We start from the raw sequence: 13,023 nt of genomic DNA on the forward strand, positions 1-13,023 counted from the left end.
TGTCAATGATTCATGAGGGTGGGAGGGTTGGGGAGGAAGAAGGAAAAAAAGAAGAGCTGATACCGAGGGCTCAAATAGAAAGGAAATATTTTGGAAAAGTTGGTGGGAACATATGAACAAGTGTGCTTAATACAATTGAATGATGGATTGTCCTAAGATTTGTAAGAGCCCCCCAATAAAATAAGAAGACAAAGAAAACTCACAATATGGGGTTTATTAGGAAAGGTTACCACAGGCAGGATCAGTAAATAGTAAGGATTTCTCAGCCTTCACGCAAGAACCTTTCTGATACTCAGCCGTGCAGCTATGGTGCCCCTCGGCTTCTGCCTGCATGAGCCAGGAAGCCCACCTTCACTCGGCCTCCCAGTCCCATAGTTTTGATGCTGCTCATGTCTTTTCTCGTGATCTCCTTGCTTCTACCTCTGGTCTCGACCTGGATTCTTGGCTTTTTTTCATAGTCTCCAGGCCACAGTCCCTGGTGACCCTGCTTTTGGTCTTTGCCATTTCAGACAGAGATGTCCAGTGTTCTCCATTAGTGGCTCTGCTTGTTTTATGGTCCTTCTAATTATTTCTGCTCCTGCTTTTGAGATGTCTCATTCTCATGGCTGGGGGCATGACAACTAAAACTGACCAATTCCTTCCATTAGTGTTACACACACTCTATTGACTTTGATAGGAGTTACAGCAACATGCATGGTGCTGGTAGGTGCTATTATGTACCTTCACATTGGTTTTGATCCATAATATATCTATGCACAACAGAACAAAACACTGCCCTGGCATGCACCGTCCTCACAATTGCTCCGATGCTTGAGCCCATTGTTGCAGCTATAATGGTGACTTATCTCCTTGAGGGCCTGTCTCTTCATCAGTGCCCCTCTGCTTTACCAATGATGATATCCTTCTCCCGAGACTCCATTTCCTGGCCGTATTTCCAAAGTAAGCACGAGGAAGCTTTATCACCCTTGCCTTTAAGGAGCATTCTGGCTCTACTTCTTCCAAGATGATCTGTTTCTCCTTTTTGCAGTCCATGGTATTTTTAATTTTCTTTGCCGGTACCACAATTCAAATACATAGATGCATCTCTGGCCTTCCTCACTCAGTGTCTACCTTTCATGTGCATATGAGGCAACTGAAAATGCCATGACTCGGGTCAGGCGCACCTGAGTCCTCCAGGTGACATCCTGGATTTTCAACACTCTATGGAGGTCTTGTGTAGCAGAGTTTCCCAAGTGCAAAACATCTTTTGATGTCTTGACTGCTCCTTCTCTGAACATAGACTGTGGATCCCAGTGTGGTACACTCCTTGATGACTTCTACCTTTACTCCATTTATCATGACATCATGTGGACTTTGTTTTTCTTTATTGAATTTTAATTCATACTGAAGGCTGCAATTGCTGATCAGCAAGTACTTCAAGTCCTCCTCACTCTTCAGCAAGAAAAATTGTGTCATCTGCATTCAGGAGGCTGTTCCTGAGCCTTTCTTTGATTCTGGATCTAGATTGCTCTTCATATAATCCAGCTTCTCTGATTATTTGCTCCACAGATAGGTTTAATGGATATGGTGAGAGGATGTAACTCTAGTGCACCCTTTGCTGGTTTTGAACAACACAGCAGGTCTTATTCTATTCCTACAACTGTTTCTGGACCCATGTGGAAGTTCTTCGTAAGCATAATGAAAATGTTCTGCAATCCCCACTCTTCCTGAGGCTATCCATAGTTTCTTGTTTTGTTTTGTTCTAATGATCTATATGGCCAATAGACACAAGTAAACATCGTTCTGGTTTCAGCCACAGTCCATCTGACATCAGCAGTAATGTACTTTGTTCCACATCCTCATCTGAGGTCAGCCAGAATCTCCGGCAGATCCCTGCCAATGTACTGCTGCAACCATTGTTAGATTATCTTCAGCCAAATTTTATTTGTATGTGATGTTAGTGATGTTGTCATCTTCCTTTGGAATGAATACCAATATGGAGCGTTTCCAGTTAGTTAGCCAAGTAGCTGAAATGTTGCCACAGTCCAGTAAGTACTTCCGCACTTGTTAATGAATTTATATTCCATACAGTCCTGGCGTCTTGTTTTAGACAAATGCTTTCAGTGCAGCTTGAACTTCTTCCTTCAGCACCATGGATAGAAGAGCTATATTAATATGTTTCAATTCACCACAGGTCACTAAAATAAAATATAGATGGACAGGTCTTTTAGTATCACTCAGCTTCTTCAGGTAATTCCCTATTGAGTAGAAACAGTTTTCTCCTCATACTGTTAAAAAATGCCCAGTATAATAGTTTAATGCCTGGGGCATAGTCAGTTGTGCAATGTGGAGCATGCATATTATCTTCACTATGTTACAGTCTCAATATTACAATATTTCTAACTATAAAATTTAAAAGAGGCAGAAGACAATCAGTTATGGACACTTTTTAAAATTTCTAAATTATCCAACCCTATATCTCACTCATAGTAATAACACAAACAAAACATTTTGTTAATAACAGCCTGATCCTAGGAAAGAAGACTGAGAAATAATGTAATATAAAGTGCATGATTAATTTATATATGCAATAGTAAAGTTAAAATTAGTATTCTGATCAACATTTAGCTGATATATTAAATCAATAGGAAATATTAAGCATTTAGATAAATATTTGTGTGTGTTCTTTTTTTTATTTTTAATCATTTTATTAGGAGCTCTTACAGATATCATAACATCCCATAGTTCAATCAAATCAATCAGTTTTATACAATTGCTACCACAACCAGTTTCAAAATAGTTTCTTTCTTCTTGAAGTCCTTGATATCAGTTCCCCTCTATCCTCTCCCTACACCACCCTACCCCCCATGAACCCTTATTTTCCCCTATGATAGTTTGCATGTGTGTATCTTATACAATATATCCATACAATTATGTCATTTGATCCCATTTGAGTGGGGTTATATAGTCATCAGTGATATCAGCTCCCTGTTCCCCTCTTCCTGTTTCTTCAGCAACCCGTTACGATTTCTGATGGGTTATCTATCTTGCCTTTCATGTACCAACTGATCTTAAATATACAAATGAGCATATGCAACTATAACATGCTTAATGAGGTAAAAGAAATAAAAACCATAATAATAAGAGCAGGAAATATTAACGAAACAGAGAGAATAGTTATGTGGTCCATCAGTGCTATACCACACCCTGGGTTTATCATCCCTTCCAAGTGGCGCTTCTGAGATGGACAGTCCAATTATCTTACAGGTGGGTTTGGGGTCTCCACTACATCCACACCCCCTCACATGGATTTGATTGCTTTGTTTTGAATCTCGGATACCTCTTATAGTTGACACCTCATGATCCCACAGGCTGGTGTGTTTTTCCATGCGGGCTTTGTTGATTCCCTGGTAGATGTTTGCTTGTTTAACTACAAGCATATAAGAGTCCAGATATTATGTATTTTAATAGCTAGGCATCATCAGCTCTCTTCACCACATGTGCTTAGGCACCCAATTAGTATTCAGCAATCGTGTCAGGAAGGGGAGTATCATACAGTGCCACATTATTAGAACAAACCATTCTTGTACTGAGGTAAGATTTAAGTAGAGGTCCCCAATCCATCTACTTCTTGGTTGCATTTGCACATATATACACATATAAACAAATACACATGTATTCATATAGATACATATATTTTCCCTCTTTCCTCTTTTTCCTTTTTTCCTTCTGCCCCACTATCTTGTTTACACCTTCGCATATCACAGAGTATTTTCTCTTAGAAACAATTTAATTGATCAATCATAACCAGAAAACCTACAACTTCCTTGCATCAATTTTAGAAGCCCTATTATTTCCCTATACCTGTCATTATTGGCCCACCCACTCATCAACCTCCACCTCCCACATACCATCCCCCCAAGAAACCATCGGTCCAGTTGCTGCATCTGTAATACTGCCTATTGTGTCTTTTGTAGATAAATACCCCCCCAAAATTCAGCATACAGATCTTCATAAGTCTAACAAGCATCCTGGCATAGAACAGATGAATCTCTCACTGTTAAATAGAGAGGAGGACATGTTATATAAACCATCATCAGTCCAGTCCCCATTTATTTCAGGGTTACACATCCCAGGCCCTGCTTGTCTAACAAAACATACACCCTTTCGTCTTCAGCATTCATGTCCAAAAGGTACACTTACTAAAAGTCTCCATTTTTGTTCCCGCAGTCAGTGATGGGGTGGCCAAGTGCTCCCCGCCCCTTTCCACTGATAGCTTTAGATTTTCAGAGTGACCACCCTGTGAGTAACCCCCACCAGTTCAGATGGGGTGCCAAGTCCCGCCCCGGCCCTACCAATCAGATATGTACAATTGGTATTCCTCAGGGCCTTCAGGGCTTTGTTCTGATAGGGTGTTGGTTGCTCTGTCTTCTTGGTTTGCCCCACATTAAAAGACTAATTACACAGTACTATGAGGGTATGTATTCCAATGATTTTAACAACTTAGAGGACATGGACAAATACCTGGGAAAACAATTCCTCCACCCCCCACTTTATCTCATATGTACGTCAAGAACCTGAAGAGACCCATAGCAAAAGAAGAAACAGCTACGGTCATCAAAGAACTCCCAACTGAAACAAAGCCCCTCCCAGATATTATCACGGGAGAATTCTACCAAGCATTCGGGGAAAAACTGACACCAATCCTACACAATCTCTTCCAGAGCATAAAAAGTATAGTACAGCCCCAAACACCGTCTATGAAGCTAGTCCAACACTGATACCAAAGTCAGGCAGGATCCCACAAAAAAGAGAACTACAGGCCGATAGCTCTAATGAGCCGAAATAAAGATGTTTTGAGTGTAGCTTTGATAAGATGCGATTTGGCTAGTGTTACAGTATTCTTTCTGGTGATAGAGGGTTGGTGAATGTGTGCTTATCAATGCTGTGCGTGTACAAAGTTGCACTGATAGAGACTGAACATTCCCACCCTAGTCCTAATATCTCCATCTCCCCCACTATAGTCACTAGGTAACGGGCTGTTCTTCATCATGTTAATAATAAAGGGTGTTCTTTATTATGTTAATGATGCAGTAATATAGCCTTAATGTGCATATTTAAGAATGGTAAACACACATATTACATAATCATTAAAATACCTAGAAATAGACATTCTGAAAAAGTGAATGGAAAGAAACTTACTACCTTAGAGTCAGGGCCCTGGATTAGAACTTTAAGCTTCTAAGATTTTAAGAAAATATATTTCCATTTGTTAAGGTTATTATTTGTGGTATTTCTATTATAGAAGCTCTGGACAGAGATTAATATGAAATATAAATAATTATTATACAAAGAGAGATAATTTTTATACAAACATTTACATGGTCAATGCTGGCAATAAAACAAATACACATCACTCCCTAAAACAACTCATGGTCTCCTCAGAAAGGACAAAGGAGTAAACAAATTTTGAGAAGTTTATATATCCCAAAGAAATATCTTTATGGGATGCTAAACAAATCAATTTAAAATAAACAAAAACTCTCACAATTGGACAAAAGGACATCATGTTAAACAGAAAAAATGAAGTTGTCAAGATTTCATTTTACTGGTTCCACAATCAATACTCATCAAAAGAGCAGTCAAGGAATCAAGTGATGTATTTCCCTGGGCAAATCTGCTGCCTAAGACCTCTTTAAAATGTTAAAGAGAAAATATTGTCACTTGCAGACAGAAGGAATAAGGAAAACCTCTAAAAAAGAGAAATCCATTTGAATTATGTCTGCCAAGAATATTGAAAGTACCATGAACCTCCAGAAAAACAAGCATCTCTATCTTGGAAGAATTGCACCTAGAATGCGCCTTAGAAACAAGAATATGAAAAAATCTCGTGTCCTTTGAACACCCTTTCATAAGATAGCAGTCTCTGGAGAAGGATGTCATGTTAAGTAAAGAATTCTCAGTGCAATCAAGTCATTGCTGACTCATAGCGACCCCCTGTGGGTTTCCGAGACTACAACTGCGTGCAGAGTAGGAAAGCCAGTCTCTCTCCTGAGGAGCTGCTGATCCAAGCCCAGTCCTTGTTGACCACCCCACCAGGACTCAGGGTCAGTATGCAATAGAAAGTCCCTCGACGGCTGGAACCACGGGCTCAAAGAAAACAAGGACAAGGACGGTGCCGGACGGAGTAGTTGAGAAAGAGAGAGAAAGAAGACCAAAACTAGGTGATTTCAATCTGCTGGGTCACTACCGAGTCAAGTAGTCCGGCTGTGGGGAGGAAGAGCATTGGAGTTGTTGTAAAAAGAAGGATAGATGTTCTTGCCTTTGGCATTTTAAGTTTCTGAAGCAGTGTTTCCAAAATAGTGAGAATAGCAGTGGTAAAGGCTACTGAGTGAGGGTAAAACCATCCCATTGGTTTTCTGTATACAAAGTAAACATACCGGGAGGTTGATCCTGGGCTGGCGAGAGATGCTGTCTCTTATATTTGGACGTGCTCCGAAGAGGCAATGGTCTTTGGCAACATACAGCATGCCTGGTAGAGTGAGGGGTCATCAAACAAGAGGAAGCCCCTCCAGGAGATGGAATGACACAAAGATTACAGGAATGAGCTCACACACAATGCTGAGAATAGTGCAAAAGCAAATGTGTTTTCTCTCTGTTGTGTGGAAATGTTTGCCATGAGTAAGAATCCACTCGATGACATCTAACAATAAGAAAAATAATGTGTAAAAGAGCTGGCATCATCAATAGTAAAAATGGAGCTTTTGAAGATTGTTTTGTATTGTTTCCCCATTTTAGTAAGAAGTTGGTGAATTGTGGCCTGCACAAAATGTCCTGGGTCCTAGTTCAGAGACTGACGTTTTAATCATCCTTGTCCTCTGATAACGCTCAGAATTTTGCAAGGTTGACAACCTCAGCCAGCAGCTCTCTACCGCCGTTATAGCTTAAGTTATTGTGCCCCCATCCACCCTTGAATTCCATGTTTTTTTTCCAGCTTTTCTTCAGTGTGAACTCTGTGAAGGGATGCAGCTTTTCCATTCTCACATACATAATCAGGCAGCTTCTGTCCTGTGACCATGGCTACTGCTATTCCCTCTGGCTACAGAATTGTTTATACGTGTGTGAAACCTGCCTCCCTGGAAAACTTCTCCCCTGTTCCCTAATTCTCCCAGAAGGTTCCTAAATGGAAGACATTTTTAATACTCCCAGAGTGTTCTGCTGGAGACCTGGCAGTAAACAGCCCCTTGTCTCACACTTCTCTCAAGACACGTTTTTCCCTCATCTTTTGGATGAGTTGAAACTTCTGTACCCTTCTAAGCCACAGCCATGTGCAGTATAGCATCTGTACTATTGTGTTTCTGAGAGCTGACCGCAGATGGAGTACACTAGAGGACTTCTTTATAAAATATGGTATCAGAGCTTAGTTTCTGAACACCCAATTTAGAGAAGGCTGTGAATGACAGTGGAAGCCCAAAATCCATTTCTAGGGTCTCCACATGGCTCAAAGCCCTGATGAAACCCCTCCAAACATAGCCCTGGAAGGTGACTGGTCTTGCGAGCAGGTAGAGAGCATTGTACAGTTGCTTTTGGCAGATGTACTTAGGTTAAAGTATGATATCTTTTCATTTTATCTGCGGTTTGACTCACTTTAAAGTTGTTTCCCTTTTTAATATTTTCTGTTTTCTTTTCTATGTTTTATCTAGTAACTATTGTTGGGCTTTTGTTAGTTTGTTCCGTTTGCTTTCTTATTGTGCTTTGTCTGACTTCTCCATATAGAATCCCGGAGAGGAAACCGTACAGAGGAGACACAACCCACTCTAACGACAACCAGAGAGCCGATGGAGGAGAAAGGGGCACATGGGAGAAGGGCATATTTGAAAACTGTTAGATTGTACATATCAGAGCATGACAGGACTTTTACTACATTTAAGAAGAAAAAATGTTTCTGTTAATAAAAACCAACAAAGATGGCAGCTGGAACAGAAGCTTGATTTATGTGTCTAACGCCTTCCAGGCTAGTGGGTATGCACAAATAGCCTGGGGAACCACGTGCCTGCTCCAGTCCAGCCCCAGATACAAACCCTCTGCCACTGAGTCAATTCTGATGGTTTCCTTTTTAGAAAATCTTATATGGTTTTCAAATGTATACACCTTTATGAAAGCAGACTTCCTGACTTTTATCTTTCAAAGTGACAGGTGAGTTTGAAGCATGGACCTTGAAACTAAGCAGCCCAGTGCCTAGCCCCAGCACACACAGATTGCCTCTCCTGCTCCTGAGTAAAAGACCCACCTGCACGGCTGTAAGCCTTTACCAGAGCGGTCAGCTTCTCTTTCTCCTTCAGAGCAGCTGGTGGAGCTGATCCCTTCAGAAGGATCTCCACTCCTTCACAAATGATCAAGTGATTGTGTTTCTTTGACCAGTTTAACCTGATTCCTGTTTCTAACACAGAAAGGAACATTACTTGCTGAAATTGTGTGCCAATCTTTGTGTCACTAGTGTTGTGGCTTCGATGCTATAAAACATTTTGGTTTTGCTTGGCTTATTTGAAGCATTAATTTCTGAATGTTTGCTGTTGGCTGTCTCCCATGACGAGACACACACGCAGCTCTGTCAAAACTATTAGCCGCTCAAAATATCTCGTTCTGCGGAATGAGTCTGGGTTGGATAACCCCAGGAATGACTTTCAAATTAAAGTAACGTCCACTTCAAGTTGTGACTCCACTGACTACCTGAACACATGTGTGACATCGGAATCACTGCATGCGACTTCCCGGACTGTAGAATGGTGGACCGTCCACTTCTTCCCGGGGTCTGTGTGTCTCTGCATGGTAAAGGAGCACAGAGAGGACCGGCTTATTTGTAATTTGTTAAACAGTGGCTTTGGGGATAGTGCTTAAAGCTTCTCCGCCTGAAGTTAGAATTTTCATTTAACATACTTTAAAGTCATGTGCATCCAGGCAATCGGTGACACCCAGTAAGTAATCATTTCAGAACGGATCCAGTAATTGTGTTACTGTTTTGGTTTTTTAGTCATCCTTTCAGTGATTTCTGAAGTTTGCTCAGTTTTTCTGTAAAAATGCAGTTTGCCTATCCCAACCTTGAGGCAATATTATTATTTGCTCCTGTGTGAAGCGTTTAATCTGCATGCATAAGAGGATATTGACTAATAATTTCCTGAACCTTACGTATTATGTAGGAAATTAATTATTCTAGTCTACTTTTGGAATGCTCTTTGTTGTTTTATTTAGTTGTTTGCTTGTTTGTGGCTTTGAATTTCCTTTTATAACTATGTTGGAAATCTGGTACATACTTCATGTTTCCTTGTCTCTTGAATATTTAAAATATTTAATGTCCCTCTACTTTATGGCATTGAGTCATTCTTGTTTATTCCGATATTCACTTCTCATTTTCTTTTAGTTTTCCACTGAATTTTATTGCTTTATTTATTGTTGCTGTTGGGTGCTGACAAGACAGTTACAAATCATAGTGGCCCTGTGTACAATCGGACTGAGCACCGCCTAGTACTGCCCTATTATCACAAGTCTTGACATGCTTGTCTATTGTTGTAGCCACTGTACCAATCCTTCTTGTGGAAAAATCTTCCTCTTTTCCCCCCCTGACTTCTACTTTACCAGGCATGATGTCCTTCGCCAGGGACTGCTGCCTCCTATTAATATACACATAGTAAGTGAGACGAAGTCACACCATCATTGTTGATAGGATTATTCTGGCTTTATTCCTTCCAAAACAGATTCGTTTGTTTTTCTGAAAATCCATAGTATATTCAATTAGCTTTCCCAGCGGTGCTATAGGATAGGGTAGAAATGTCTCTGTGAGTTTCTGAACAGTAAATCTTTATGAGAGTAGAAAGTCCAGACTTTCTCCGACAGAGCAGCTGGTCTTGTCTACTGATCATATGCTTAGTAATCCAAAACTCAGCCAACACTCCATTCCATGGTGGAGAGTTTGAATAACCGATTTTATTTCAAATGACCCTATATTATACTTGAATCCGGCCTCATAGATCTATTTTGGTTTCTGGACTGACTCTTTCTCTCTTCCCAGGCTTTTGTTTTGTGTAAGAATGCACCGTTAAGCTCATTTGCAGGCCCTTTCACTCAGTATCTTTCTAGTGAAACTCCAAAGGCAGAGCGCAGTGTTTTTCAGCCTTCCTAATGCCACAACCCTTTCATACAGTGCCTCTTGTTGCTGTGACCCAACCAGAAAATCATTTTCATTGCTACTTCATAAATGTAATTTTGCTACTGTTAGGATTGGGTAACCTCTGTGAAAGAGTCGTTCGACCCCCAAAGGGGTCGTGACCTACAGGTTGAGAACCGCTGGCCTAGAGCATTCCATCAGATCAAATTGAGATCAGCACGTAAGAACAAAACCCCGTGATTCCAGGTTAAAATTTCTAGTGGGGCTAGAGAATCTAGCAATCCTTTTATAGATTAAAATGTTAATGGAGGGAAATAAATACAAAAAAAATTAAATAAAACAACCAGTTGAAATAAATACTAAATGGCAACAAAGATAAAAATAATATATTTAATATTAAATAGCTATATCATTGAATCTGTATCCAGAATACAATATCCCTACTAGAGTCTATTTCCTGATTTCAGAGCTGTTCTACAGGGCTAGCAATACTGGCTAAATGTTTCTGTGTACAACAGAACAATGTCAATTGCTTTCATACTCTGCTTGAGACACTTAGCTTTCTCAAAGTATAAGTATTCATAATATCAAGTTTTGCAATGGCGAGTGATGCCACTGTTTTTAATTCCTTTTTTAAATCTTGGATGATAGCTAACAAATTCAACCAGAAGAAAAATTAAAACTAACCGAAACCCTGATGTTTGAAGTCACTTAACAGCAACAGACTAACAGCAAAGTATAAAACACAAACTGGTACAGGTAAGAGCTCTCACCATGGAATTCAGGACAGATAAACCCCTTAGTAACAGTAGTGGGTGTAGCGATATCATGGTCTTAGAGGGAAGGTCTGGGAGGGGAGGGGGTAGAAAGGGAGGGCCGATCACAAGGTTGGATATATAGGCACCCTCCAAACGATATGAATAATATAAATGTGAGCTGAGGGATACAATGGACAGTGTAAGGTACGAAATAATAATAACAATGCATGATTGATCAAGGATTCATGAGGATGGAAGGGTTGAGGAGGGAGGGGAAAATGAAGAGTCTTTACCAAGGGCTCAAGTAGAAAATGTTTTGGAAATGATGATGTCAACACATGTACAAATATGCTTGATACAATTGATGTATGGAATGATATAAGATCAGTAAGAGCCTCCAATAAAATGATTTTTTTAAAAGGAATCCTCAACTATATTTAACTTTAAAAAAAAGAAAAACGTATGGAGCATCACCCTGCTTGTATACGTTCACACGTGAAGTCACAGGAAACATGATCAACCCAAAGACAACCATTAAAGCACTAGATGTTTGCACCCTTTACTTTGTTTCCAGAAAAATGTTTGGGAATTGTCACTACAGCGATGGCGCCACCATTTCTGATAGGCGGTCTTCAGGTGTTGACTGTCTGCCTGATGCTGTGGTGGTTACAATTTGGGCCTGTAACAGCACGGTCAGCATTTTGACATCGCCAGCCGCTCCTCAGGAGAAAAGTCTGGCTTTCTTCTCACACAGAAGGGGACAGTGCTTCAGGCCCAGACACTCACAATGGCAGGTCTACCTCGTCCTAACAGGTCATTGAGGCAGCATCAACTCCATTGCAGCAAGTTTGTTTTTTGAGCGTTATATTAAATTTTACTTTTAAAATTCAATTTTTCATTCATTTTATTAGTCGCATATCCTTTTTATATATCGAATTGGTATCTAGAGAACTTGCTAAATTAAGTGATATAATAAATTATTAAATGATCCTTTTCAATTTCCTGGGAAAATAATTAGCAACAACAGAAAAATGCATTATTTATTACTTTCTAATCTTTGAAATCTTCTCTAGGCAAAATGCAGGAGGCATCAAGAAAAGGTAGAAAGAGTGCTGAGTCACTGCACCATAAAGAACTGGTCCCCATCCCACCGTTTCTGGGAATTACGCGTGAGTACGAACGGGTGGTGCTGAACGAAGAAGTTTAAACTGCACTAAAGGCATGAGCCAAAATCAAGTCTCTGGGAATGGATGGCACATGCACTGAAATGCTTCAGAAAGCTGAAGAAGCACAGGAAGCAGTTATTCATCTATGCCAGTAAATCTGGAAGACAGCTACTTAGCGAACTGAGTGGAATAGATCCATATTTGTGCCCATTCCAAAGAAATGCTACCAAAGAGAATGCTCATACTGTACAGCTATGTCATTGACACTGCACACAAGGAACATTGTGCTTAAGATCTCCTAACAGTTATTGTAGAAGTATAATACTAGGGAGCGGCCAGAGGTCCAGGCTAGATTCAGAAGAGGTCTTGAAATAAGGAATATCATTGCTGATGTCAAATGGATCTTGGCTCAAAGTAGAGAATACTTGAAAGATGTTTACTTGTATTTCACTGTGCATGCAAAGGTATTTAACTGTGTGCACCATAATAAACCGTGGATACCCTTGAAAAGAATGATAATTTCAGGACACTTCATTGCGCTCATTCGTAACTTGTACATGGATCAACAACAGGACAAGGGGCTACTAAATGGTTCAAATGCAGGAACACTGTGCGTCAGGGTTGGATCATTTTACCATATCGTTTCAGTCTGTACGCAGAGTAAATCATCAGCTAAGCTAGATGATATGAAGAAAGTGTAGCATCGGGATTGGAGGAAGGCTTAGTAGGAACCTGTGGTATGCAAGACACAGCCTTGTTTACTGACAGTGAGGGGAAATGGAAGCAATTGCTGAGGAAGATCAAGGATTGTAGCCTTCAGTATAGGTTACAACTTAAAATCCTTACAACCAGGCCAATAGAAATGAAGAACTGGCTGAGGTTGTCAAGGATTTTGCTTTACTTGTAGCCACAGTCAATGTTTATGGAATTAGCAGTCAAGAGATCAAAAGATAGATTA

Source organism: Tenrec ecaudatus, chromosome 3, assembly GCF_050624435.1.
Source record: "Tenrec ecaudatus isolate mTenEca1 chromosome 3, mTenEca1.hap1, whole genome shotgun sequence".
In the NCBI taxonomy this organism is placed as follows: Eukaryota; Metazoa; Chordata; class Mammalia; order Afrosoricida; family Tenrecidae; genus Tenrec; species Tenrec ecaudatus.